Here is a 6,051-nt window from a genome sequence, read left to right as displayed (position 1 = left end):
AGAAGCCTGTTTATCAGTTTTTAGATCCTTAACCGCTACCAATTCTAAGGCTGGACTGTCTTAAAGAGATACCATCCATTTTCACCAGCAAGCTAGACTCAAAGTTCTGGTGTCCTTCCCTTACCAACCTCCACTTCCACATGGAATCAGATGTTAAGTTCACTGAGCCCCCACTTCTGCTTCTTGTGAGCTGGAGGTCTGGAGTTGATGGGGTGCGTGTTCAGGGATCAATTTATTGTGTCTAGAGGAGATGCGATAAATCTATCCCAATCCGGTGAGTAATGAAGACCTGCCCTGAGAGACTACAAGTCATATCCGAAGTGTCTAGAGATAAGAGTATACCTGCCATCTCCCACATTCTCAAGAAATTAACTGCAGCTGTTCTGCTCTGCAGACTTAGCTACTCAGTCTTCCCTCTGAACCGGAGGCACAGACTACTCACTTACAGAATCAGCATGGAGACATTTCTCTCTCAACAACCTTGTCTCCCCAATAAGCTAGCCAAACACAGCCACTTAGTTATAGGGGCTGTTCAACAACAGCTTTTACTCCATCTGAGACCTTTTCAAAGCTATTCACACTGGCTCTTTCTAAAGGAGAGACAGTGGATCCATTCACCACAGAAAATTTCTTGCTGTTAGGAACTGAAACTTTCTTGATTAAATCACTTTCACACCCTTCAGTTGCAGTAAACTGCTTGCAAAGACTACCATGAGGATTCCTTTCCCAAGGAGCTTTTCTAATCAACAGTTCACCCCCTCACAGAAATTCTGCCCTTACTCTCTTCACCTAGGGCTTGCTCTAAAGCAGTGGTTCTTAACCTAGGGTGCACACACCCCCTGGGGGGCAAGATGCCCTTTCTGGGGGTGTGAGACATGCCAGATTTTTTTTAGAAGGTAAATCATCAAAAACACAAATTAAGCACATGCCCGTAAGTACAACTACTTTGTTTCATCAAACCTATGTATTTATTATACATTTAACGATTACTGTGATATACAAATTGTTAAGCTAATTGTAGTGAAAATATCTTGCTACAAAATACAGCGTACTGCCAGGTTGTGGGGTGTTTCTTGATGCATGCACAGATGACGATGGGGTAGCGCTGCACCTCTGTCTGAATTCAGTTAGTCACTAACTGTTCGCGTGCCAGTTACAGTTTACTTCCACAGCAAAACTCTGCAAGGTCTCTGGGTAGTATGTGCGTATGTGTGTGTGCCTATTGTACTGTTATTTGTGGTGAACAACAACACTATTTTACATATATTTAATATGCATTTAAAAGTGTATAGGCCCTCCTATCTCCAATTATATATTTTTTTCATTTCAGTAACCCTTGCCATGTCGAAGAAATGCAAATGGAACGAGGACTATATTCGTTACAGGTTCACTTGTACGACAGAGGATGGAAATCAATGACCGCAATGTGTACTGTGCAGCTCGTTATTTTCAAACGCCAATCTCAAACCATCGAAGCTGTCTGAACATTTCAACAAACAGCATGGGGGTGCAGCTGCTGGACATGACATTGACGCCTTGAAGTCTACAAGGGCATGATTTGATCGTAGCAGAACCTTGAGGACGTTTGGGTTTGCGTCACTTGAGAAGCCCTTGTTACAAGCATTCTATCAAGTTGCATATTTGCGTGCCAAGGAAAAGAAGCCTCATACAATAGCGGAGGAATTAGTGGAACCCTGTGCATTGGAAATGGCAATAGTATTGGGACCAGATGCACAAAAGCAGCTTCAGCAGGTTCCCTTGTCAAATGATGTGATCCGTTCTAGAATTCATGACATGAGCCAGGATATCTTGCAGCAAGTTATAGAAGATATCAAGGCCAGTCCTCTTAAAAAGTGTGTATTCAGTTGATTTGTCAAGCTGACATTGATGGCTGCAGTCAGCTGTTGGTGTTTGTGCAGTATGTAAAGGAGAAAAATCTTAGAAAAATTCTTGTTCTGTGAACCATTGCAATTAACTATGAAAGGAATCGATGTGTTCAATCTTGTCAAAGACTTCTTTTGAAGCATAACGCTTGATGTGTGTGGATCAATTTGCACCGATGTTGCCCCTGCCATGCTAGGAAAAAATTCAGGATTTGTTGCTTATGTAAAGAAATAAGTACCTCATATCATGATCACACATTGTATGTTGCACCATCGTGCACTTGCTGCAAAGACTTTGCCTACAAAATTGAAGGATACTTTGTCTACTGCGGTGAGCACAGTAAACTTCATCAGAGGACATAGTCTCAATCATCACCTCTTCCATGCTTTTTGAGAAGAAATTGGTGCCAAGCACACTGTCCTTTCCCATACAGAAGTGAGGTGGCTTACTGATATTTTTGAAATGTGTGAAGAAATAAGTCAGTTTCTTTGTAACCAAAGCAGTAATTTAGTTGATGACTTCGAAAATAGAGTTTATCCTTTGCCTTGCGTACATGGCAGGTGTATTCACACACCTAAATTAACTCAACACATCTAAGCAAGGAACTGGGATGAACACAGTAATGGTCAGCGAGACGTTATCTGCTTTTATTCGGAAACTTCCAGTTTGGATAAAGCGTGCTGAGAAAAGAAATTTCACTAACTTTCCTTTTCTTGAAGAAACAGTTGTTTCAGAAAATGAAGGAATGACCATCGCAACTGAAGTGACAAAAGCATTTGCAACAGTTGAGTGACTCTTTCCAAGGATATATTTCCACTGGAGAGCTTGATGTGGCAAAGAAATGCATACTGGATCCATTTCTTTTTAACCTGGATTCCATCAATGACAGTGATTTGATGAAAGATGAAGAGCAGAAGAGTCAGCCACACTATCAGAGGCTCGTTCACCTGCACATCCACCAATGTGATATATGCCATCATGTGCCAGCAATGCCCCTCTGCCATGTACATTGGTCAAACTGGACAGTCTCTACGTAAAAGAATAAATGGACACAAATCAGATGTCAAGAATTATAACATTCATAAACCAGTCGGAGAACACTTCAATCTCTCTGGTCACGCGATCACAGACATGAAGGTCGCTATCTTAAAACAAAAAAACTTCAAATCCAGACTCCAGCGAGAAACTGCTGAATTGGAATTCATTTGCAAATTGGATACTATTAATTTAGGCTTAAATAGAGACTTGGAGTGGCTAAGTCATTATGCAAGGTAGCCTGTTTCCTCTTGTTTTTTCCTACCCCCCCCCCCCGATGTTCTGGTTTAACTTGGATTTTAACTTGAAGAGTGGTCAGTTTGGATGAGCTATTACCAGCAGGAGAGTGAGTTTGTGTGTGTATGGGGGTGGGGGGGATGTGAGAACCTGGATTTATGCAGGAAATAGCCCAGCTTGATTGTCATGCACATTGTGTAAAGAGTTGTCACTTTGGATGGGCTATCACCAGCAGGAGAGTGAATTTGTGTGGGGGGGTGGAGGGTGAGAAAACCTGGATTTGTGCTGGAAATCACTTTAGATAAGCTATTACCAGCAGGACAGTGGGGTGGGAATAGGTATTGTTTCATATTCTCTGTGTATATATAAAGCCTGCTGCAGTTTCCACGATATGCATCTGAGGAAGTGAGCTGTAGCTCACGAAAGCTCATGCTCTAATAAATTGGTTAGTCTCTAAGGTGCCACAAGTCCTCCTTTTCTTTTTGCGAATACAGACTAACACGGCTGTTACTCTGAAACCTAATGAGAGTAATTTTTTATGTATTCTTAATTTTACTGCAAAATTAAAATATATAATTTTCTTTCATTCTATAGTTATGATATATCTAGGTTTAAAGAACTGACCTACTTCAATGATTTTTTGATAAGGGGTGCGAGAACATATTTTGAGAACCAAAGGGGTGCAGGCTGCAGTGAAGGTTAAGAACCACTGCTTTAAAGGAACACTTTCCTGAGCAACAACAGACTTTCTGGGTCTTACTCACATCCAGGATCACCTCTGGCTCATCAGGCAGATTTCTACACAATCCCCTTTCAGGCAAACTGCTAGATTCCATAGTCAAAAGGTTAGAAGCATTTCTCTTTCCTTTGCCACTCACAACCTTAGGAATCTTTTCCTTCTTGCTACAAATGTCCAAACTATCAGTAGGTAACAATTAAATTACCTTTATGCTCTTCTTGTGACCTGGCTAGGATATCACCCTGATTGGATCGAGTTGCTACATCCTTTTCCAACCACACATTAGTGACAGGCAAAATACAAGCATCAGAATTGTTTGGTCTCTGGGATTTTGCTATGACGCTAACTGGACGCAACCTAGTTACAGTGCCATTCTCCCTAGCAGACATAAGCTTAGGACCATTCCCTTCCTGGACTTTAGTTGAATCCAGAACCAACTCTGAGTCAACTGCACTACCCTCAACCATCACAGGGTGAAAGGCACCTTCTGTCTGCTTTACAGACAAAGAAGAGCTAGAGACACATTCTCCTTTATCAGCCACACAGTTTGGGATCTCACTTTCCTTGTCCTAGCACACAGGGCTGTTCACAGACAACTGCTTGGAGACCAGAGTAGCTCCCTCCATAGGCAAGTCAATATCCCCAACAGACACAGGCACATTTCCTTCACTGTCACAATTCTCCACACAGGGAACAGGTAAGGTATAGGGACACTCATTTTTCCACTATCCTTGCCTTCCCAAACTGCTGACTAGATAAAGCCATCAGCTCACAAGGCAGCCTAGACTCATCCAAACTTTCCTTACCAGGCACATTGCCACTCCCAACAGATAAACTGCTGCTTTTCTCACTACACTGAGCTACTTCCAGCAAATCAGAGTTACCCTTTTCAGGTTCACTTTTATCAGCTGTATTAGCCAATAATCCATCAGCCATCAAAAATCTACCCTTTCCTTCCCCAGCTAGGGCTTTAACTTGACCATCCACTTTACTCTGCTCCTGAGAAACATTTTCCTGACCAACGAGCTCTCTGTGCTTGACCTAATTCCAGATTCACTTCTGAGACATTAAACAGACATCCAGAAACTTCATCACAGACAAACTGCTTTTTTGCACAGAAAAACATTTGGAGAAACCCTCCCCAGGAAAATCATTGCCCATAATAGACACAGGTTTAAGATAATTCCTTTCCTGTGACTGGTTACCTGGACTGAGCAAAGCTTTAACATTTTCCCCAAGCAAAAGATCCTTAGGCAATAACTTCCTTACACCAGCTATAACTTCATGTTTAGTACCATTCCATTCAAGGTGGATTCTAGCTAAAGGCACACAAAGTAAACTCAGGACAACATTCACACCTTGATTTGGTAAGTAGTCTTCCTCTGACAAGATCAGCTTTAACAAAAGTGATGTTAGAAGCTATAATTTGCCCTAAACAGCTTTTACCATTGACTTTTACACTCTATGAATTTTCCATCATCACTTTCATAGATAGCATTGACATAGTTTATGGGGTCACCATCTACTGAATTCACAGTAACAGCATTTACATAAAAGGTGGCAGTGTTGGGATACGTTTGGTTACACCCAGACAACTGCTCAGTTATACAACATACCAACATTTTCAAGATGATGTAATTTCAGCTGTTCTTCCCCTGCTTTTTTGACTTGGAGCCTGTCTGGCAACCCTTTCCTCAGCAGCCAGTAGCTCAACATGCTCCCAACAAGCCCTTTCCTCTCTTATACCAGCTTCTTTTTCCAATTCAGCCAATCTTTCACAGCAGCTTCCTTCTCCAGCTGGGCCAATGCTTGCTCTCTCTCATTCAAATTTCTGTCAGTTTTTGTCCATGTTCAAACTGCAGGCTGTCTCTCAGGGCTGCAGTTTCATTGCTTCCGCTGATGCTTTCTGGCTCATGATCATTGATCTTTAACCAACAAAACTCCCAATACCAAAATTCAAATTTGGATAGTGTGGGGTTCTGACCCAAAGCTTAATTGACCTGGTTCTGTGGATCCTGCTGACTACGCCAACGTAATGATGCTGGCTTTGGTGGGACCTAACTGAGAATATCAATTCAGGACAAATTGCTTAGAGCAGGGCAGTTACAGCCCAAAACCGGAGTTCCTTTACTATTAAGGCAAACCAAACCAGCCAA

The 6,051-nt window shown here is 42.0% G+C and overlaps 1 protein-coding gene across 1 annotated transcript in view; it reads right to left on the bottom strand.

The window, feature by feature from the left end:
- Nucleotides 1-945: 945 nt before the first annotated feature.
- The window catches only part of COLGALT1 (collagen beta(1-O)galactosyltransferase 1), a 28,647-nt gene continuing 23,541 nt past the window's right edge, over nucleotides 946-6,051 (bottom strand). The window contains exon 13 of the transcript XR_014709070.1: nucleotides 946-2,913. The gene's annotated coding sequence lies outside the window, so the exon portion shown is untranslated. The remainder of the gene's footprint in view (nucleotides 2,914-6,051) is intronic.

This window comes from Lepidochelys olivacea, assembly GCF_965140295.1.
Source record: "Lepidochelys olivacea isolate rLepOli2 genome assembly, chromosome: 20".
Taxonomy (NCBI): Eukaryota; Metazoa; Chordata; order Testudines; family Cheloniidae; genus Lepidochelys; species Lepidochelys olivacea.
This window is presented reverse-complemented; position numbering and strand designations above follow the sequence as displayed.